Genomic DNA, 23,641 nt, shown 5'->3' with positions numbered 1-23,641 from the left:
GGGTTTTAAATCAGACTGAAGGTAGCTGATTTAAATTTAAGTGAAAGCATTTTCTAATCTGTGCAAGATGAAAGAGGAAAAGGTGTTTTTATGCCTTCATGCTGGTGATAGCTGTGGCCACAGGCATTTCTCAGGTTGTCTGTCAGCCTGTCCTTTGCATTCTTGTGACCATTATATCTCAAGAACTCCTTGAGGGAGTTTCTTCAAATTTGGCACAAATGTTCAGCTGGGTATAGACTCATTAGTCTTTGGTGGTCTTTGGTGGTCAAGGTCACCATGACCTCTTCTGTCTCATTCTCATGAATGTGATAACCTGAGAATTCCTAAGGGGAATTTTATTCGGCACAAACATCTACTTTGGCTCAAGGATGAAATGATTAAAATTTAGTGGTCTACGGTCAAGGTCACCATGAACTTGCATCAATGTCAGTCTTGTGCAGGGGATATCTCCAGAACGTCTTTAGGGAATTTCTTCAAATATGGAACAAACATTCTCTTTAAGTCAAGGATGAACTGTTTAGAATTTGGTGGTCAAAGGTCAATGTCACTGTGGCCTCGTCTGTTGCATTTTTAGGATGCAGTATCTCAAGAGCACCTTGTGGGAGTTTTTTTAAATTTGGCACAAATGTCCACTTGGACATTACGATAAACGAATTAGTTTTGGGTCACCATGGCCACTTCTGTCTCATTCTCATAAATGCAATATCTTGAGAACTCCTTAAGGGATTTATTTTTTCAAATATGCCACAAACGTCCACTTGGGGCTCAAGTATGAGCTAATTAGATTTTAGTGTACAAATGTCAAAGTCACTGTGACCTTGCACCCATCTCAGTGACAAATTTGGCACAAACATTCACTTCAAGGAGGGACTGATTAGAATTTGGTAGTCAAAGCTCAAATGAAAGGTCACTGTAACCTCGTCCATCGCATTCTTGTGAACACAGTATCTCAAGAACACCTTGAGGGAATTTCTTAAATTTGGCACCAACATCCACCTTGAATCAAGGATGAACTGATTAGAATTTGGTGGTCAAAGGTCAAAGTCAGCGTGACCTTGCATCCATCTCAGTCTCATGAACAGGATATCTCCAGAACATCTTGAGAGAATTTCTTCGAAACTGGAATAAAGATTCACTTTGAGTCAAGGATGAACTGATTAGAATTTGGTGGTCTAAGGTCAAATGTCAAGGTCACTGTGACCTCCTCTGTCACATTCGTGTGATGGATGTAAACCATACTTGCAACTTGACAGGTTCTTGGAGGCATACAACTATTGGGCCATAATTCTACAGTAGATTATACGAGTGGTGGTTTCACATTACGCCAATAATGCTGATTTGTCAAATGTGTCTCATTCAAAGCTGCATCACTGTTATATGTGTGACTGCAGTTTAATTACTCCAGTAAACAACCCTGGTGAAAACCAAAGGATGTTATTTTCCCCTTTAGATTGTCAGCAACCAAATTTTCTCCTGACACTCTTTGTTTTTTAATAATGTAATAAAAAATAAATCAACCCGTCTGTTCATCTGAAAAGTTCTATTCTATTTCCAGCTCTTTGACCTCTTTAATTGGTTTTATAAACTTTCCAGTATTTGCTCACATTAACAAGGACTGAAAACAAGAGAACGCTCAACATCAACATGCCGCCGTTGACAAGGAAATTATAGCGACACAGTCAACAAATCAGCTGTGACCAGAGAGCTGCTATCAAGAGACCCATAAATATTTCCTCACTGTTAATCTCACTGTTGAAACCCTTAACACAGCCTTCTAAAATGCAGCAGAGCAATTGTCTTTTTATTAGCCTGCTGTGAAATGATTGCCTGTGGTCATGGGAGCAGTAAGCATCAAAACATGAACACATGCACTATATAATGCAATTCAACGCAGTAGACTTGCAATACGTGCTAAGTATAGGTAGCATTCTGAAGGTCATTATGCTTCTTTTGTGTGTGTGTGTGTGTGTGTAATTTGTGCCCAAATAAAGAGATAAAATAGCATGAAAACTAAATGGAAATTTGTTTACTTCAGGTCATGATATACAATATCATATTGACATATTCCCATGCCTGTGACTACATCATAGCATTACAAATAATATCACGGTATAACATGTAATTAATCAAAGGGGCACGTCAGCAATTTTACACATGAAAATCAGTTTACCCATCATATTAGGATTATGAATCAAACCATGAAAACAGTTGTAAAGTGTGTTCTTTGGCTCGGTTTAAGCTTGTACACTGGACCGGACCCGCAAAACCGGAAGTGGACCCAACTCTACTGGGTAGCCTTGTACTGAATTGATCAACCTCTTTTCCATATAAAGCCTAGACTGATATTTATGGAGGAAAAGGAAGGTATCTGCCAGCTCTGAATAGCTGTTCCTCGTTACATGACATGCAAGCATGCTGCTGTGTTCCAAAAGTTGACCTTTGTTCATCTAAGAGCGCAGCCGTCATGCCGTGCTTAGGAATGCTTGCATGCGCGACAGTGTTGCTCTCACTTTCCAGCACGCCTTCTGTTCATCCACACTGAAAACAAAGGATTTAAGGGCACAAAAACTGCAGCATTTGTGTGGGGCCCTAAAGCTGTTGAGAGACTTGTGTAACTGCACAGTTCAGCACCAAATCAGAAGTATCAGGCAGAAAAAAATCTAAAATTAGATTGGCATTTCTTTCCTCTCCCTTGACACTTTTCTCACAGCTAAGGTGCCATTAAGCAATCCTCAGCTGCTCCAGTGGAGCTGCACAGCAACCAGCAGTTGTCTGTGGTTGTACTGGCCAGCTCCCTGGTGTGAATGTGAAAAATGCCCCACTCAGCAAAACCCTCCCCTGGATAAATTAACATCAGGGAAAAAGTTTGTTTGATATTACGCCCTTGCTGAGATGACAAGTCAGCTCTTATGGTACATGTTGGGTAAATATTCGCCATTCATATATATATATATATATATATATATATTTGTAATTGAATATTATGCTTAAAACTCAGGATGCACCGATTGTGAGATTCTGGGCTGATACCGACAGCAATGTTTAAAAAAACAATTTGACAAATGGCCAATACAGATTTTTGTTGTTGTTGTTGTTGTTGTTGTTTAATTTGTTTTTGATGTCATTTAATAATTATGATATAATAATAATATTTATTTGTATAGCACTTATCTAAACGAGGTTACAAAGTGCACAGAACAAAAGGAAATAAAACAATCCACAATTTCTAAGCAACAATTTGTCCCAGTTAAAATACGAGCTGCAGCACTCTGTACTAGCTAAAGCCGAGCTACTGAAAATCTACTGAGGCATGTAAACAGTGCATTACAGTAGTTGAGATGCAAAAATACAAACACATGATGATTTGATTTGGATAATAATAATAATAGGTGGAAGTAGCAGGATTTAATGAGATTAATGACGTGGTTCAAAGTACAATTGAGAATCAAAAGTGATGCCTAAATTTCACACTGTAGATTTTTATATTAGTTGCCAGAGGACCAATAAAGAGTTCTAATTTGCTTTCTAATTTCTAATTTGCTCGGTGATCAGGGCCAAAGATTATTACTTCTGTCTTGTCTGAGTTTAGCTGCAGAAAATTACAAGCCATCCAGTTTTTAACAGCAGTGAAGCACTCCATTGAAGTGCTCAGACAGTTGACATAATGCGTCCTAATGGAAGCATATGAAGTGAAAACAAAATAGGACCAAGAATAGATCCCTGTGGCACCCCACACGTCAGCGGAGCTGAAGATGAAACAAAATAACCAAAGGACACAGAAAAGTCTCCACCTGAGAGATATGATTCAAACCATTTAAGAGCAGTTCCAGATATAACTACACACCGATTTAGTCTATTGATGAGAATGTTATCAATGATAGTGTCAAACGCCGTAAAATAGAACATTCCCAAGCATCCCCCTTTTATGTCAGGGGAACAAAGTAATAATTAATATATAAATAACTGAACTGAAGACATTTTGTCTTTCATTATCCTACCTTTGATCATACACATTTATGAAACAACCTTTAAAATAAGCTTCTTTTACATGGAAAATGTTTTTTTTTTTTGTTTTTTTTAAATAACTGCTGTACAAGTCTTTTTACTATATATATCAGAATTGCCTCTCTAATAGCCTATCTATTTTATTTTGCTGTGAAAATATCAACATATTTCTCCTTCAGACAACAGTATTTATTCAAGTTTCTTGCCAAAATTTACATTTATAGACTAGATTTGAACACATCAAGCAAATATTATAATTAACCATCGCCCAATGCTCATACTTTGAGTAGAGCGTAAACGCATCATAGTATAACTCAGTGCAACCTCTATAAACAATCCTGGCCACCAGCTGTTAACCACTAACTTTAAGTAGCTCTCCTCCTGCACGTCATCTGATGTGTCAATAGTGAATATACTGCATCCTTTAGTCCCGAAAGCATTCCAGGGAAGATCTCTGTTCGACCCAAACATGTTTTCTATCATGTTTATCAAAGTATACCAATGGGACAACGTGATGATGTTAGTGCTGACAACAGAAAAACATCAGCAGTCAACAAGGCGAATATTGGCCGGATAAATCGATGCATCGCTACTTAAAACCACAGCATGACAGGTTTGATAGATACAATGAAACTTTGATGATTTCCATGGGGAAATTGGTGCATTGACTGACATTCAAGGACAATAAATATCCTAAAAAATATGTCCTCATGCTGGATAGCGTGCAGTATGTGCCACAGAGACACATATTGTACCCACACATGCATCTCAATTGCCCTTTACATTTTCTGCTTGCTCGCCATTCCATTTTCTCTCCCTCATCTCATTAATATCCGTCCACTTCTATTCCATTACTTCATTTGTCTTCCACTCTTCCCCTCCCTCTCGTATTCTCAATGGTAATAAAGCGAGCTGTATCTCTGTCACTCTCTCGTCTCCCCGCCTGCTCGCTCCCTTGCTTTCGTCCCCTCCAGAATGCTTAAGAGCGTTATTGTTGAGTACTTGTTGTTCTCTACACCCTCTATCTCCCTGGAAACATCTCCTCTTTTCTTTCTCTCCTCTTCTAATCCCGTCTGTCTTATCTTCTCAACTTTCTGCGTCTGACTCCACCCCCCCCCCTCCCGTTATCTCTCCCCCCCACTTCGTCTTTTTCTTCACTACGAGCCTTTTTATCTCTCCCTGTATCGCTTCCTCAACCCTCCACCTCTCTTTCCTCTTCTCTCAGCCCTCTGATTCTGCCTCTCATGCACTCTCACATCGTTGTGTCTGGTCCGTCTCACCCTTTGGCCCAATTTCTGTTTTCTTCCTCTTCTTTCTCTCCTTCATCCCCTTCAGTATTCTCAGCCCTTCCTCCCTCGTTTCTCTTCCCCACCCCGAGGAAACTGTCACATAAACTATTCTAACTTGCAATATTAGCACTCTTGAAATGATACAGAGTGATATGAGGACATCAGAGCGCCCTATTGGCACACACACAAACACAATCCATAAATGACTCCGGAAAATAATAAATGATGAAGTTATGACATACATTTACCAACAGCTTTCACCTCCAACAGCTTTTCACCTCATCTTTCTGACAAATGGCAAATCTGCACCGCTTAAGTTGTGGAGGAATTCAAATGCTGCGTAAACCCCAGATCAGAATAGCATCCACCCAGTCTATATGCCGAGGGATATCTGGCTCTTTCATGATAAGGGTGGAAGCTCTAAGTGTTGACATGCAGCACTTCAAACAACACACACTTTGAGCGCAGATATGAAGGAGGATAGAAGATGCTGTAGGCCCACACATGACACACATACACACCACATGCCTTCTTTATTCTGCAGGCACTTTAATTCAAATGCTGTCTCTTCTCCCGAAAAGCTGGGTTATAAAACGTTGATGGGTTAAACCAGTGTTCTCTGTGAGAGGTGTCAAGTCTTTGCAAAACCACTGGAATTGAAACTATACTCATATTATTAAGCTGATGTTACTTGAATTTTTGGTACGATTAATGGGTCATTTTTTTCACATAACTAGAAATGTGTACTGAGCACAGGGCAGATCTCTACAGGTGGACATCCGGGATGATCGCAGCCACGTTTTAGAAGCACCCCAGAAGCTAATAAATATACACACCTTGTCTATTTTTGACAAAGCCACGGCGCGTTGCAGAGAGCAGATCAAGCTTTCCTGCTAACAGGCAGTGGATTTGTGTTTCCTAGGATAGTGAAGACACGACCTGCTCTCTCCCTCTGATTGCAGGGCTTCACACACATTCTTTTATTCACGGTGGGCCGCCATGATCTAAAATCCCTCCAAAATCCCACATTAAGACACCAAGACCTTGAGGAACGACACAAATAAATCCATGGCATCAAAAACGTATGACATCTGGAGATTTCTTTTGGTGATTGGATGGCGAGCACTTTTGTTCTGTGAACTCTCGAGAAACCCCCATGTTGTCACTAAACCTATAAAAGCAATACATCCTCTGAATACCCAAGGTCCCTAGTTTGTGGTTGTAAAGTTTCACGAGGCTGTGATTATCCTATAGGTCTGTAGGTCTGTTTCAAAACAATGGTCTCACTATAATGAAATGGCTGCTATGGGGACTGACATCATCACACATGAATAAAACTGAGCTCACTGAATCCACAAGAGTCTCAGCTTTCCAGCCAGACCCAAATTATGCAATTGCAAGACAGCCGGAAATAACACAAGGGGAGACTCGTGGGTACCCATAGAACGCATTTCCATTCAGATATCTTGAAATGAAAGGTCAAGGGATCCCTGTGAAAATGGCCATGCCAGTTTTTAGGTCACAGTTGCAGTTTACCTGTTCTGCTGCCTGTGAATCCCTGTGCTGTGGATTACCTCGTCGCATGGCTACACATTCTGCCTCTGAGTGTGGGCCATGGCATCTGCTCATCATCACCGCTGCTTCCCCGATTCCTCTCCAGTTCCGGCCAACTTGCACTCCGTTTGTGTGCGTCCAGCGTACACCAGAGACTCTCCTGCTCTGTGCCTTAGCTACTGGACTAAACCTGTGTTGCAAGTGGCTTCATTAGAGACTATTACGAACTTCTGTTTGTGGTGCTGCTATTGGGTTCTTAACATACCTGTGACATTTTCCATTCACCAAAATGTTGCATAGCCCCCATCCTCAGAAGGTAGCATGACATGTCTTCAGGTCCTAGTTTCATATGATACTAGTATCATCACTCTAGCTTTGAAACTGTCAGCTAGGATCGTTGGCAGTCCAGCGGGTCTCAGAGGGTTAAAGAAATGTCACCTGCTGCGTACTCTCCATACAGTCTACTTACTTTGTTTACTGAGACCATCTTTGTCACTTTTACAGTACACAGACGAGGGCTATTTTGTTTAAGTTGTGCCAACTTTCTTCATATGGAAAAATGCCTATTGTTAAATTTTATGGAGTGTTGTTTTCTAGATTGAATATTGTTAATCAATCTTATGAGCTTTGCATCCACACAAAGCCCGATGAGCTTAATTTCCTGTTAAATTACTAAAATATTGATTTTCCCTGTTATGCAAGACAGGATTTGAATTGAATAATGAATAAAAGCTGATGTACAGAGACTCTACTTTTCAAAACTCATAAACAAAAATGATTCAGCCCAAGGCTGTAAATACAGTATCTGCCACAGAGGGTTTCTATCCCGTGTGGTTTGATGAAACTTCTGGAAAACTCCACAGAAACATCTCCAGGCAGCCTGACGGGCTTAAAGCACCACATGCTCAGCTTTGTCCCGGCTGAGGCTTGCTAAATATTGCAGAATAAGAAAACACAAAACACTACAAGCTACTCCCCAAAATTTGATTTGAGAAAACATATAAACTTCAGAAACCGAGCAGCCGCGGAGCTGTTCAAACCGATAACAGTGACACATCTAAAGTCCTTATGAGCCGACTGACGGAGCACCAGTATGTTTTCCAGTGAAGCAGTTTAATATGTGTGGTAATTGCTTCAAATGGAGACAGCCGTCTACCATTGTGGAATCTTTGCGCAATTACTGATCATTCAGACGTTCATAGGAAAAACGATTAGCCTCTGAAAACTGCGCTGATATTCACGCAGCATGAAGCTTCTCAGGGGTGAAACATGTGGCACTTGATTAGACTCTGACAGCTCAACACTGTCTTTATTAATTTCTCTCCTCTTACTTTAACACGGCTAAAGCAGAGGAGTGAGATAAAGCTGCTCAAACTGCCTTTTTATTTGCATCTATTTAAATATATCTTACTGGAGGAAAGGAAGATTTTATATGAGGAGTAAAGACACACATTATTAAAGGTTATCAAAAGTATCAGGGGATATTCAGGCAGTATAAGCTGCTCAGGAGCCAAATAAATAGAACATCTTTTAGGTCCAAGTGGAAGAAATAAATGATGACCTGTGATACGTTAAAAGTAAAGATTTATTTATTGACTGATTTGTATTAATAAGACTAAGAATCTACAGCCATGGTAGTTGTTCTGCACTCACACAGCAGAGATACATGGTACTATCAGAACACTGATGAGGAAATTGTTGATGTAAAGCAGCTCTGATTTTTACTCTGATTACCATCATAGTTTATCTTGTTAGCACCCTGACTTTACAGGGTGTCAGGTATATCAAACACTTAAATTTGATGCTCTTGAAGACCATTTTAAGATAATTTCTAGCCCCCTTTGAGATCGATTTTTTGGGACAAATCATCTTTTTTCTTATTCAAGCATTGCAGGTATGATAAATATATATGTAGTCCCGTGCAGAGGTTGGTTTTATGCAGGAATATGGTTATTAGAGTGAATTAGTTAAGTGCAAGTATAAAATAAAAAGACATTATTGTAGTATATCATAGTTTTAAAGATTTGTAGTTAGAAATGTGGACTTTTTAAGCTGGCAAAAAGAAATTCAGAAAGTCAAATTAAAAACTATTTCAGGCGTTTTAAGACCTAATATTCATAAATTGAATTTAAGACATTTAAAGACTGCATTAGCACTAAACACACAGTGCAGCTGAGGTTGATGGAATTGTCTATTTCCATTAAAGGTACAGTGTGTAACATTTAAGGGATTTAGTGGCCTCTAGTGGTGAGGGCTTCAGATTGCAACCAGCTGAAACTTCTCCCATTGGAATTCTGTCAGTGTTCTTTGTTCAGGAGGTTTTTACCAGGAGTTGAATCATCCACAGAGGTCTCCTCCTCTCCAAAACAAACAACCCAGTGATCAAAAACCGGTAAAAACACTAAACAATGCATTTTCACGTTAAAAATGCAAAAACAAGAATGGCGCTATCTAGAGCCAGTATTTGGTTTGTCTGTTCTGAGCTACTGTAGAAGCATGGCGGTGCAACATGGCCACCTCGAGCACAAGGACCTGCTCCCTATGTACAAATAAACAGCTCATTCTAAGGTAACAAAGACACAACAATTCTTATTTTAAGGGGATTATACAATAAAGTAAACATACTTTTACAGACATTTCACTCAAGCTAACCAGCTCAACCTCATGGTGGCGCTAAAGGGAAAAGTCAGAGGATCTTCAGTGTCAGTGAATTTTATCTTCTGGGCACTATAAATGTTACGAAATGTCATGGCAGTTCATACAGGTCCAGTGTGTAGGATGAAGGGGGACATATTGGCAGAAACTGACCATAATATAATAAGTACGTTTCCTTTAGTGTAAAATCATCTGAAAAGAAGAGTCATTGTGTTTTCATTACCTCAGAATCAACCGTTTACATCTAAATATGGAACGAGTCCTTGCTCACTGAGATCTCCATGTTGCACCGCCATATTTCCACAGTTGCCCAGAGCAGACAAACCAAACACTGGCTCTTTTGCATTTTTGCGCTTTCATATTGGCTGTTGTTAGGAGCCCCTTCGCAGCAAGCAGCATCAGAAAATCACAGATTTTTTTTTTTAATGTGAAACTGCTTTATTCAGTATTTCTCTTCAGATAACTGGGCTCCCGGTAAAAACCTCTCGAGTGTCTCTAAGTTATCAGAGAAAAACGATGAGCGGGCATTAGCAGGTGCCGAGCTAGCGACGAGCCAAACATCATCTGAGAAACACAGATTTGTAACCCTAAACTGCTTTATGCAGCGTTTGTGCCAGTTTAAATCACCTGGTCCATTTGTTTTGGAGAGGAAGAGACCACGGCAGGTTATGCAACTCCTGGTAAAAACCTCCTGATCATCTGGAGCAGAAAAATAATGAGCAGAGGAACACTGATTTCTTTAAATGTGAAACTGCTTCATTCAGTGTTTTTACTGGTTTTAATCGGAGAGGAAGAGATCCACAGATAATTTGGCTCCTGGTAAAAACTTCCTAAACAATGAACACTGGAGAAATTTTAACAGGGAGAAGTTTCAGCTGATTGCAGTCTGCTAGACACCATTAAATCTTACACACTGTTTCTTTAAATAGTAGTTTCTTGATAGAAGTCTGGATCGAAGTGGTCGGCTGATCATCCCACAGGTCGCTGTTTGCAGAGCCATACACAGCAGACTATAATATACATGTACACTCAGCTTATTAGTCACTGTACACTGAAACTAATTCAGTCTTACACAACAGACTATTAAAAAACTGATAATTCAGTCTGTATAATGTGTTAAGTGTGTGTTAAACTGCTTCATTAAAAACGTTTTTCTTGGAATAAATAATGGAGCACATTTATATTTAATTGTCTCACAGGAACATGTTATCCATTTCCTCTACTGTAAATATAAATGTGCCGTGAACACTGTGCTCCAGCAGAGCAGCTCGGCCACAGGCTAACTTTACGAGCTCATGCGAGCACTCATTGCTTTGTTGTTGTGACATGAAAACTCAAAAGAGTGATTAAGAGTCCGGCGTGATTAAGCCACTTGTTTGCTCACTCCCTCAGCAGCATGCAAATCTGCAAAAGCAATGTCAACTGAGCGAGTGGATTGTAACAGAATTTAATTTGCAAGTATTAAAGGAAACACACATTTTGTGATGTTTGGCCCAAACCCATTTTGCTACACCGCACAACTCCCGGGGAGAGAAGAAGAGAGGGCAACTGTTTATTTCATGGTCAAATTGCAAATCAATGCGGTCAAACACTGTGGAACCAAATCACTTGCAACCATACAGTCTGTGATTGTTAGTGTATCACAACCTTGCAGTGGCCCCAGTCTTGGTTGTATAACTAAATGTGCACTATTGCTTTCAATTGTCAAAGCGTGTTTCGTGCTAAAAATAAAGTGAGAAAAACACCCCACGGTCATGTAATAAGACATTCAGTATTGTTCCGCGCACAAACACACACTGGCGCACACAAACACATTCACTCCCCTGGGTCTATAACACAGCATTTTGTAGCTGAATCACTCTTCACTGTCACAGCAGGTTAGTTTATATTACAAGGCCCCCCCACAGATGATGCCGGGGCCCTGTAACCTAGCATGGGAGCGAGCATGGAGATACAAGCCTGCTGTTTTCAAACACGGATGGTGTATAATTGTTTGGGATGCTGCTCGCCACCTACAGTTGTGCCACCTGATCAACCTACACAAACACAGATCATGCTCACACACTCGCACATGCACCACAAACAGGAGCTTTACACACACACACACACACACACACACACAGCTGCCGGTGTCCTACCTACAGTTGTGCCTAGGGGGAGTTAATTGATGCCACACAGGAGTGACTCACCCTTTAATTCTCATGGGTGGTAATTTAGAGAGGTTACAGTGGGAGGGAAGTGCATGTTTGTGAGTGAGTGAGTGAGTGTGTGTGTGTGTGTGTGTGTGTGGTTACCAATAATTTCACAAAAAATCCTCCGGGGCAGGGAAAGGGAATTTTAAAAAATGAGCAAGCTACAGTGGGAGGATGTATGCGAGTTTATGACCATGCGGGGGCCGCTTTCTCACCGTCCTGTCTCTCATATTTCACTATTAATTAGAAATGTGAGGCCCCAAAACACAAAACAAATACACAACACAAAAAACAGCCTTCTTCATTATGACCAAATGATCTGATTTTCCACCTACTTGTTGAATATTACGTACTGCACTTGAGTGTTTTGTTTTTAAACTTCACTCGTAATACGATTAAGTGGGATTTCTCATTCTCCTTCATGTTGGTTGCAATGAGCACTTCTGCTTTTTTGATTTTGAAGTGTTTGATTGTTATGTAAATTAAGTTGAAGTTTATAGTTGTTTTTTTGCCAAAAGTGTTGCCTCATTTGAACTGGAATGCCAAATGAAGCCCTTGTAGGTGTGAGGAGAAGGCAGAAAGAGACATACACACGTAGCATCATGGGTGGATTACTGAACAGGATACCAGGTATAAGCCAAAGAGCCCCAAGTGTCAGGGACCCCGCTGGTGTTAACTTACAGATCATCACTCAAATGAACACAAACCAACCAGGAAGAGACTCAAAATGACCACAAAGAGAAAAAAAGACAACAAAGAGATGCAAGATAACTGCAAAAAGAGACAAATTACTTCAAAGAGACAGAAAGTAACTATAAAAGGGGAAAACAACCACAAAGAGACACAAAACGAAAATGACACAAAATTACTACACAAGAGCAAAACAGCCACAAGAGACACATAATGGCTCCAAAGACACAACAAATGACGACGAAAGAAAAAAGAAAGACCTCAAAAAAGACACAAAACGACTTCAAAGAGACCCAAAAAGACAAAAAGATATAAAAAATGAAAAGGACACAAAAGACACAAAATTACCTTGGCGACACAAAATTACTTCTAAAGGGGGAAAATAACCACAAAGAGTCACAAAATGGCTACAAAGAAACAACAAATGACTACGAAAGAAAAAAGAAAGACCTCAAAAAAGACACAAAATGATTTCAAAGTGACACAAAAACACCACACAGGTGTACAAAAGGAACTGCACAAAGACATAAAACCACTATACAGAGACACAAAACAACCAAAAAAAAGACACAAAATTACCTTGATGGCACAAAATTATTACAAAATGGGGGGAAACACCCACAAAGAGACAGAAAGAGCCACAAAATGACCAAGAAAGAAAGAAAATGACCTCAAAGAGATACACAATGATATACAGACCCACAAAACAGTCATGAAAGACACTAAATGACAAAAAACAAACTCCCCAAAAAAAACTTTGAAGCGACATTAAACTAAATAAACAAATTAAAGAAACACAAAACAACCAAAAAAGGTACAAAATGACCACAAAGAGATGCAAAAGAAATGCAAAAAGACACAAATATACTTCAAATAAACAGAAAATAACTATAAAAGGTGAAAAAAAGACCACAAATAGACACAAAACCACTAAAAAAAAGACAAAAAAAAAAACCTCAGACACAAAGTTACTGCAAAAAGCGGAAAAAACAATCACAGAGACACAAGATGACTACAAAAGGGGAAAAGCACTCATAAAGAGACACAAAACGACCAAAAAAATACACAGAATTACCTCAGAGACACAAAGTTGATGCAAAAAGGTGCATAACAACCACAGAGACACACAATGACAACAAAGAATCACAAAAAGACCAAAAAAGATATAGAATTACTTCAGAGACACAAAATAAAGATAAAAGGAACCACAAAGAGACACAAAATGAAAAACGATGAGATGCAAAGGAACTTGAAAAGGACCACAAGGAGACACAAAATAGCTCAAAAAAGGACAAAATGGCCTCAGAGACACAAAATTTAAAGGGCCAAAATAACTACAGAGACATGACTACATTTTTGGAAAATGAGTTGCAAAGACACAAAACCACTTCAAAGAGACATAACATAACTACAAAAGGGCAACCACGAATAGGCACAAAGACAAAAAAAGCAAAAAACAAAACATGAAATTTCCTCAGAGACACAAAGTTACTGCAAAAAGGGGCCAAATAACCACAACGAGACACAAAATTACTACAAAGAGACATCAAATAATTAACAAAGGGGAGAGCAACCATCAAGAGGCACAAAACGACCAACAAATACACCAAATTACCTCAGAGACACAAATTTACTACAAAGAAAAACACATTTGCCTAGAAGACACAAAATGTCCAAAAAAGGCAGAAATTTACCACAAAGAGACACAAAACAAAAAGAAAAGAAATGAACCCACCACAAAGTCTGTTTGTCATGCTCCTACGTTGGAGAGGTGGTGGGGTCTTTTGCATATCAGCACCCAGGGGCCCATTGTCTCATAATGTGTAGCATAGTGTATGTTTGTATGTTTATCTGTTTATCTGTTTCTTCTCTCACTCCGTCTCTGTCTTCTGATGTTATGAATTGAGCCAACACATGAGGTCTTTCCATCAGTAATTCACTGCACTTTATCCCACCACTGCTGTCAGCGAGGATACACACACACATTTACACAAGGCCAGATTCCCACACACACACTGACAGTAGGCTAAATGGACACTGTAGTGGCACAAGTGGTAGCATGCATTATCTCAAAGGGGGTCGGAAACACCAGTTCCTCTGACACACAAACATTTGCATACACGTACGTGCGTGCGTGCACAAATGCACACAGCAGGACACGCAGATATGTTGTAGCTGCCAGATAGTGCACCCTTGTAGGCTTGGTACAGAGCCTGGATCTGTCTCCCACCCTGCTATATTCCTATTAGAGCTGACAGCTGCCAAATAATGTCCCTTGGCATGGCTGAGCGCCTGCCATGCCAGGGCCGGTTTGTGTTCATGCATAGTCACAATCCACTTACATGAGTGTGTGTTCAACCTCACGTAGGAAGAGTTTGATTGTAAAACAAAATGATGCCTTAATATTCACAAATACAGATATACCACCTTAAATATGTGTTAAGGCCTTTAGGATTACTAATCATTTCAATATTGCATTTAAAATGTGTTTACTGCCCTGCTACCATCGTTTGTCGGAAACTAGGACAGAGAAAGGCTGTTGTTGTTGTTTAATTTTGTTTACAGAAGATCTTTACAATCAGCACAGTTTCAAGGTGGAAACCCAAAATTATTGCTACCAATTTAGTATCTGCCCAAATGCCTCCCCTTCTGTTCCTGAGATATGACGTTCAATCATGGCTACAAAAGTGTTTTATGCAGAATATTATGATGTCACAGTGGAGCTGACCTTTGACCCTTCGGATATAAACTATCACCACTTCATCATTATATCCTAGTAGACATTTGTGTTAAGTTTTATCCTAATTAGCCAAAGGATTCTTGAGTTATAGCTAAAAACATGTTTTGTGAGGTCACAGTGACCTTGACCTTTGACTGTCGACCACCAAATTGACCATGTAATCGATTTACTCTTCAGTCAAAACAGTTGTTTGTGTCAAAGTACCTCAAGGTGTTCTGGAGATATCACATTCAAAAGAATAAGAGGGATGCAAGGTCACAGTGACCTTGACCTTTGACTGCCGACCACCAAATCGACCATGTATATGATTTATTTCTCAGTCAAAATGGATGTTTATGTCAAAGTCCCTTAAGGTGTTCTGGAGATATGGCATTCAAAAGAGAGTCCCTTAAGGTGTTCTGGAGATATGGCATTCAAAAGAGTAAGAGGGATGCAAGGTCGCAGTAACCTTGACCTTTGACCACCAAAATCTAATCAGTTGATCTTTGAGTTCAAGTGAACCTTTGTGCTAAATTAGAAAAAAACCCTCTGGGAGTTCTGGAGATATTGCGCTCAGAGGAATGGGACTGACAGTTGGACAGACAACCCAAAAACATAATGCCTACGGATATCGCCAGCAGGTCCACCAACAGGGGGTCTCAAAGGGTATAGATGACCCCAGCCCGAGGCCAAGGGGGGGGTCCGTGAAAAGGTCTATGGTTGACCTTTAAATGGGATCAAGTGCAATATAGTGAATAAATCCTGCTGCATGGGTTCAGTTTTAAAGCTGGTATCATATTGAACTAGAGGCCCTAAAGCATCCATCGGTACCAAACATGTTGTGCTATCTTGTCAGAAAGGGGGCGAAATAATACCGCAAAATTACGTGAAACTTTGGCAAGAGGAAAAGAAACGTATTTTTCAAAATGGTGTATATAAATATTTCTGCATACTGGGGTCCCTGAACAGTCCTGGAATAGTAAAACTGGGTAAAACTGGAAATCTGAGAGTTGACAACCATATACCCTTCACGATTCAGGTAGGCCTCAAGATTTAATGAATAAATGATGAAAAAATATTAGGCCTTTTCGTTCACTCGTGATTTGTTGTCATGATTTAATACCTTGCAGTAATTGTTTGATTTGACTTTTCTCTAATCATTCATTGAAGGGCACTTTTTCAGTCCAGGACACATGTGACGACCTCTGCTTTCGAAAATAAAAGGTCTTAACCCAGAGTAGATACAAAATACATGTAATCAATTGGGTTTTATTTACAGGAAGTAAAACATTTTGTATAGTGGTATGTACAGTGATTCACTGCTGAAAACAAGACTAAAATGTCTTTCGTTTTATGATGTGTTTATGTATGGATGCTCCTTTTGCTTTAATTTATGTGAAGCACACTGAATTGCCCGTGTGCAAAATATGTCCTCAAGGACTCAAAGCGTTCTATACTAAAGCTGATTTTAACTTTAATGTTCACAAGATCTAATAAAGCGTCACTTAGTGTTGCCAATCGTTGGTGCTCCTCTCATCTCCATTTCAATATCTCTGAAAATGTAACAGTAACGACAATAAAGATTCCGGATGTGTTCGATCCACAAGATTCTGCATTGATTTACGTATACACCCGCATGCCTGGATTGAGCAGTAAAACAAAATATAAAACAAATTCAAAGCCAGCATGCTGGAAGCCGCATGAACCAGTTGCTGGCAGGATCTCAGCGCCGAGGCTGTAGTGTTGCTAAAGATGATGATGTCACAGAAAATACCATATGTCAACCTCTGAGTCACTGCCTGCACTCATTATTTTTGGGCCGCCTTTATTTTAGACACAACAAAACACACACACACACACACACACATGCGCGCGCACATACAAAGATTCACTCTCCTCAAGGGATTTGTTCTCAAACATTCATCAGCATGACGCACACATAACCCACGCATGAATACACCTACACTCAGACACACATTCGTCAGCAGAATATCTATCATCCTGTGAAGCCTTTGACAGTATTGATGATATACAGGTACTCAGTATGCTATAATCTCACCGTCATCCATCATTACACCGAGATAGACAGGATGATATTGATCTGTTTTATCAGATATCTATCACTGTCGAAACCATACATTAGGAAAGCCTGTAGGAGAAGTCATTATAGGCGTCCATTGAATACAGTGGATTTTATGCAACTTTACACTCTACAATTATTTAAACCAGCATGTGGCTGATTTGAGTTGTTTTCTTTTGTCTATTCAACTTGAGGCTTTTTACTGAACTGCAGTCTGCACTCCATAGCAGCGAGCAAGCATCTGGGCATCGGCCAGTGGCAAACAAGAGACTGACTGGAATTGGCCGTTATCATGTTTACAGAAGGTTGGAAAATAAGTTACAGCCATGTTTGGAACATCGTCACTCTCTGCAGGCTCCACAAGACTGTGTAGCTAAGCTGAAAACACACCAGCACCACCAAGGCATGTCATGTGACACATCAACTTCCACCCCTGGCACACACCAGACGCTTCACACTGCTGCTTGTTTACAGACGACCACACAAAGCTATTACTACTTTTACAGAAAGATCTGCCCCACTTCCACCTCTGCGTTAGCTTAAAATGTGTGGACAGCCGCTAATTAGACTTGATCTCCAGAGCTGTGACTCGCCATTTAGCCATTGTCTTTATAATGACGGGATTGTGGACGGGATTAGCTCAGGATATTTCTCGACAATGAGTGTCTCGTCATCCAGTCTTGATCTCGTCACACACGAGACAGCAACAGCTACAGAGTTCTTTTTATACATTAATGGTGTGGAGAGGAGTTGAGCTGCCGTAGGAACTGCTACGGGAGCTGGTATATACATTCATGGAGCGAGTGGGGGGGAAATGCCTTTAATTCGAAGGGTGGCTAAACTGGAGATAGGTCAGTGGCAAAAAATGCCGCAGGGTGGCGCATCCTAAAGCACCGATGCGCGTCTAGCTGCTACCGCTGTGGGGTTGTACATTAAAAACAATAAGGGCGTATTTTTTGATGCGCAGCATTCGCCATACTGTTGTGTCGTTTGCGAACGAATCGTTCAAAAGAACAAATCTGTTAAGTGAACATACTGAACTGAATCACTTCCGGAACTGATTCGTTCATTTCTCAGTTCAGTTGAGCTGAGCAGCGAGCCTGCAGGCCGGGAGTCGAACTGCCGATTCGGTCCGTGCGAACGATGAATCACTCGTGAGTCAACCAGGGTGCAGGGAGGGACTGCCTACCACGTGACGAATCACTCGGTGAACGAATCACTCGATGAACGACGTAACCCCGATCCCTGAGTGATTCAAATCATTTCTTCTCAGCGACACACTTTCATAGGGACCGTCTCCAAGCTAACAGCTAATGTAGCCAGGAGTCAAGCCACATGAACACAATCACACACCTCCCCATTGTTTTAACAGACTTAGTTTCCAGATAAACAAACTTAAAACGTTAGGCTGGCCAGTAATGAGACTCACCGGTGCAGGGCAGACGCAGCAGCAGCTCAACTGTGTATCAGTTCAGTGAGTCAGACTACGCAGTGCTCCTCCCGCCAAGCACTGAACGATTCAGTGAATGAATCTTTTGAACAAATCTTTTTAATGAACTGATTCTGGTGATTCAGTAACATCTAAAGAACTGCTTTGCCCATCACTAATTCGCCACCAGTGTGTTTTGGCCTTTACCATGTACACATTACTTTATCAGATGACACTAAGAAGCAACCCCCCTCCTGCCCGCCCTACTCAGTGTTTCGCCACCTCAACTGTCATTCTTGTCCCCCTGGATTTTCCCCCTGATGCCGCCAAGCGCCATTAAACTATAACAGCGACTGGCTGCGTAACATGTCCACGTTAACGGATGGCTTTTTTTGTCAGTGTCTGATGCTGCAACTTCAGAGTGAGACCGGGTTGCCCTGCTAGAGGCAATCGAGAAAGGTGGGGAAGGTCTCAGTTTTTGTGTTACATTACAACCTGTTCTCCATTTGACAATAAAAAACGATTAATACATGTGTAAAGTTACAATCAGAACTTTTAATATTTAGGGCATTTATGTCATAAAGCTTCTTCTGATTGTTGAAGAGTTTCCCACAGTTCATGGTGTGTTCACAGACTGTAACTTGGATGAACCTTATTGCAGGGATGGATGTAACAGTACAGTCACCCTAACATTTGATTCATCCAGTGCAGTCAACATCCCAGCCATCCATCCATTTGACATGAACAATGAGATCAATTCACCCTTTTATGCCTTTTATGGATGGACCCACTTGGGCCCAGCACACAACCTGTACAGGTCATGTACTGCAAATATGTCACGGTCATGGCAGCATTGATGAATTAGTAATACCACTGCACTCTATCATCAGAGCACTATGACAGGCTCCAGTAAATGTTGTTAGCGGTGTGCATACTGCAGAGTTAAGTGACCTTGGATTATGACCGCAGGCCCGAATGCATGGCGTGGTCAGTGTGATGGTCATTCCCCCTGGGAGCGGTTTGCTCGGTTCAGGAAGGTGAGACACACAGAGGCTCACACAATTCAAAAACACAACAGGATGGATGAATGAATCGTAACTGCTCATTTTGGATGCGGTTTATGTGAGCACTGAGATGTGGCAGCTCTGCATCTCCCAGATGGGTGCTATTTGTGGTTAAGGGGATGCAGCTGGTCATGTGAACTATCAATGGACATGCACACAGCTTGATTAGACACTCAGGAATGCCTGATGCATGAGAACATATCTACCGATTCCCATTTCACATCAAGTTAGTGTCACATCATGTCAGAATTATCATTCAATAACCCTTTATGTGTTCTTTTTGTCATTGACGGGAACTAAAAATTGATACATATTGTTCCTAATCAATATGTGACCATTAAAGACTCTTAGAAACTCTATCAATAACACTCTCATGTCACTCTCGTGTGCTAAATTTGAAGCCAGCAGCACGACAGCTTAGCTTAGCTTAGCTTAAAGACTGGGAATGTGGGTAAACATCTGGCCTTACTCCATCCAAACAGAACATGAAATACAACTACCAGTCACCCTGAGGCAGAGTCTTGCACAGGTCAAGATACCCTCCAAATCCAGCACCTCACGCTGATAACTGCACTTTGCCTGAGTTAACTGAGTGAATAGTATTTCAATCAAGGTTTGTTTTCATTGTCTGTACATCTGTGGTGTGGATAAGGCTACATTAATATAAAAATCTTGCTGGGACGTAGCATGTGTAGTTGCCGTCGGTTCCGCATCACTGTTTCTCTCTCTCACTGAGCTGAAATCAGTATTTGACTTTACTGTCATTTATGGCGTGTGGTGTTTTGCTGCGAACGAGGCTCTGTCCCTGCTCTTACACACACACACACAAACACACACACACACAGGAGTTCAGCAGAGTGGAGGAGAAAAGGAGAGCGGAGAGTTGAAGATGGCTGCACTCTGTGTGTCTCTGCATGAAAGCGTCATGAGTAAAACCACCTGTGTGACTAGTGTTGTGTCGTTTGCGAACGAAGCGTTCAAAAGAATGAATCTGTTGAGTGAACGTTCTGAACTGAATCACTTCCGGAACTGATTCATTCATTGCTCAGATCAGTTGAGCTCAGCAGCGAGCGTGCAGGCCGGGAGTGAAACTGCTGATTCGGGTCCGTGCGAACGATGAATCACTCGCGAGTCGCAAGGCAGCCAGGGTGCAGGAAGGGACTGCCTCCCGCGTGACGAATCACTCGGTGAACGAATCACTCGGTGAACAACGTAAATCATTTCTTCTCAGCGACACACTTTCATAGGGACCGTTTTCTCCAAGCTAACGGCTAATGTAGCCAGGAGTCAAGCCACATGAACACAATCACACACCTCCCCATTGTTTTAACAGACTTAGTTTCCAGATAAACAAACTTAAAACGTTATGCTGGCCAGTAACGAGACTCACCAGTGCAGGGCAGACGCAGCAGCACTGAACGATTCAGTGAACAAATCTTTTGAATGAATCTTTTTAATGAACTGATTCTAGTGATTCAGTAACATCTAAAGAACTGCTTTGCCCATCACTACTCCACAGTATGAACAGTGGTTACATGAGCCTCAAAACCAGCCACAACTCAGCCCTGAGCAGAGTGACCGTCCTCTACTGACCAATCAGACTGCAGTGTTCACAGCTCCACCTTTTAGTACCAGATCTGTGTGCTAGGTACGCCAACAGAGGGGGGACCAAACATGGGGACGCTAAGGAACGGTTCCATTGGTACCATCCATAACTGAATTGTATTGTACCGTACTGCTCGGTGGAAACGGGCCTCGCTCAATATACTCAATCCCAATTAAAAAATGCCTCATCACTAGAGCTGCTCACCTAAGTTTAGCAGTTTAGATAACACACTCAACTTTCCTGCTGTTGTTACAGGCGAGAACTAAACACACACTTTGGCCTGGCGGGGGTTCCCGTCAGGCCTGCACAACTGATAGGGGAAACACTGTGTGCTATCGTTTCTCTCTTGTTGCCCTTAATCTCCAAAGACTGCATCAACCTTGTCTGATCGCTGTAGCTGTATTGTTCACACAGTTAAAACAAAACAAACTCAGTGCTAATCTGTTTGACGCACGACAATAAACTTGATGCAATGCAATGTAACGCAACAGAAAGCAACACTATAAAAAGCTTTGCAATGCAGCGCAACACAAGTGGGAGCCAGGAGTCAACCTGTGTTTAGCTCATAACACGCATTCGCTCATGCACAGATATTCCCTTCACACTGGATTCAGCTCAAAGTTCAGACTCACGAATCAGAGCTATGTGCAATTTGTAGTTTGTAACACACACACACACACACACACACACACACACACACACACACACACGTATACACACAAACAGAAAGTGCAAGGACACTCTGACGATGCGGTATAATATACTAATGGATAAGCAAGTCTCACAGCCAATACCTGCTCCTCGTTTGTCATGAAATCAAACACACCTCCAGCACACTCACACACATGTACAGTAAGTCTGATCTTGGCGTCTTCCCTTCACATGACTGAGTGCCTACCTACAGGGTGGGTCACATCAATGACTCTAATCTATCAACCTGTCTGACTTGACTGCTTCTAATTCCATCCACACACATCTCTCTCCCTTTATTTCTCTTTCTCTCTGTCTCCGTACCTCCTCTCCGTTCTTTCTTTCAACCTCTGTCTTCTTCTGAATCATCTTTTATACATCAATTTCTCCTCAGAAGTGGTCCACTTCACTTGTGCCACTTTCACTTTTGAACTCTGCCTGCATTCATCCTCTGAACTATTCTTTCTCTCTTTGTACTTGGCAGGTTCCCTTTGCCTTTTTTTCCTCTCTCTTGCCTCTTATTGTGAAAGTTAAGAAGCCATTCTGAACAATTTAACAAACTTTTACTTACCCAGGAAAAGACTTGTGTTTGCTCTTGCCTTGCTCTTTTAAGATCAGTTTGCCTCACTTGTCCTGGTTTTGAAAATAGCTGCATATTTGAATGGACACAAACGAAACAAAAATGCACATTGATTGTACCCTGGAAATCCAGAGTTCTCGCGAGAGCACAATTTGAATTTGCTCAGCGAGTCACTCTGGCAGTCAGTAATGATGCTCATTACCTATGCCCATGAAACCGAGCTGCACCAATCACATCGGTGTATCTGATATAGGCGGGCCAGAGGCGAGCTAAACAGATGGCGACAGTGCTGCGACGACGAAGTCCGGAATCAGTCAGTAAACACTGCAAGATGGAACAGAAGACGGCGCTCGAGTCTTTCCTTTGCAAGAAGGACGTTTTTGCTGTTTTGCCGACCGGATACGGCAAGAGTCTAATCTACCAGTTAGCTCCACTGGTAGCTAAGTTCTGGATACGTCACCCTGTGTATTGTTCTGATTGGTCGTAGTGTTATCCAATTGTGTGCAGTGATATTTTCAAATGCATGCTTGGTGCCACCCCTCGAGTTGGGCCATTTGCATTACTCATAGCCAGACCCTAAATCTTTCTAGATTTGGGTCTGGATTTCCAGGCTACATTGATTGAGCATGTGCTGAACATTTTGTAGCCTCCATTGGAAGAAGCAAGTCACCGCCCAAGCGTCGGATTCCCACGACTTCAGTGTGAGATCGGGTTGTCAATGGGGCAACCAAAGGAAAAAGCTCTATTGTATTTCACATCATCCTGCTTTTTTTTCTTAACAACTGATCTGTTTCTAAGTCCTACCCCTGGATGCAGACTGGCCAATCATAACGTAGCATCAGGATGGCTCAGACCAGGGTCCGACAGCAACACAGCTGTGCTCCGTTGACTCTAATGCAGTCGTGTCAGATTTGCTTCACTTTCAGGCTGGTGTTGTGGATGTGGAGCTAAATGTTGTACCTGGGGCACGTCATGTATTAATGATACTCGTTACCTGGAGAGGTTGGAAAAAGATAAACGTTTCTTCCCTGTTCCAAAACCAAAATCAAACCCTGAAAAGTGTAGGGTTAGCTAGCTAGCTACTGAAG

General features: G+C 41.3%; 2 protein-coding genes across 3 annotated transcripts in view; one reads left to right on the top strand and one right to left on the bottom strand.

Moving 5' to 3' along the window:
* Positions 1 to 23,641, top strand: part of desi1a (desumoylating isopeptidase 1a) — a 357,862-nt gene that overhangs the window by 166,455 nt on the left and 167,766 nt on the right. The gene's annotated exons all lie outside the window — the stretch shown is intronic.
* LOC126406175 (uncharacterized) overlaps positions 1 to 23,641 on the bottom strand; it is a 246,424-nt gene that overhangs the window by 101,905 nt on the left and 120,878 nt on the right. The gene's annotated exons all lie outside the window — the stretch shown is intronic.

The sequence above is a fragment of the Epinephelus moara genome, chromosome 18, assembly GCF_006386435.1.
Source record: "Epinephelus moara isolate mb chromosome 18, YSFRI_EMoa_1.0, whole genome shotgun sequence".
Lineage (NCBI taxonomy): Eukaryota > Metazoa > Chordata > Actinopteri > Perciformes > Serranidae > Epinephelus > Epinephelus moara.
This window is presented reverse-complemented; position numbering and strand designations above follow the sequence as displayed.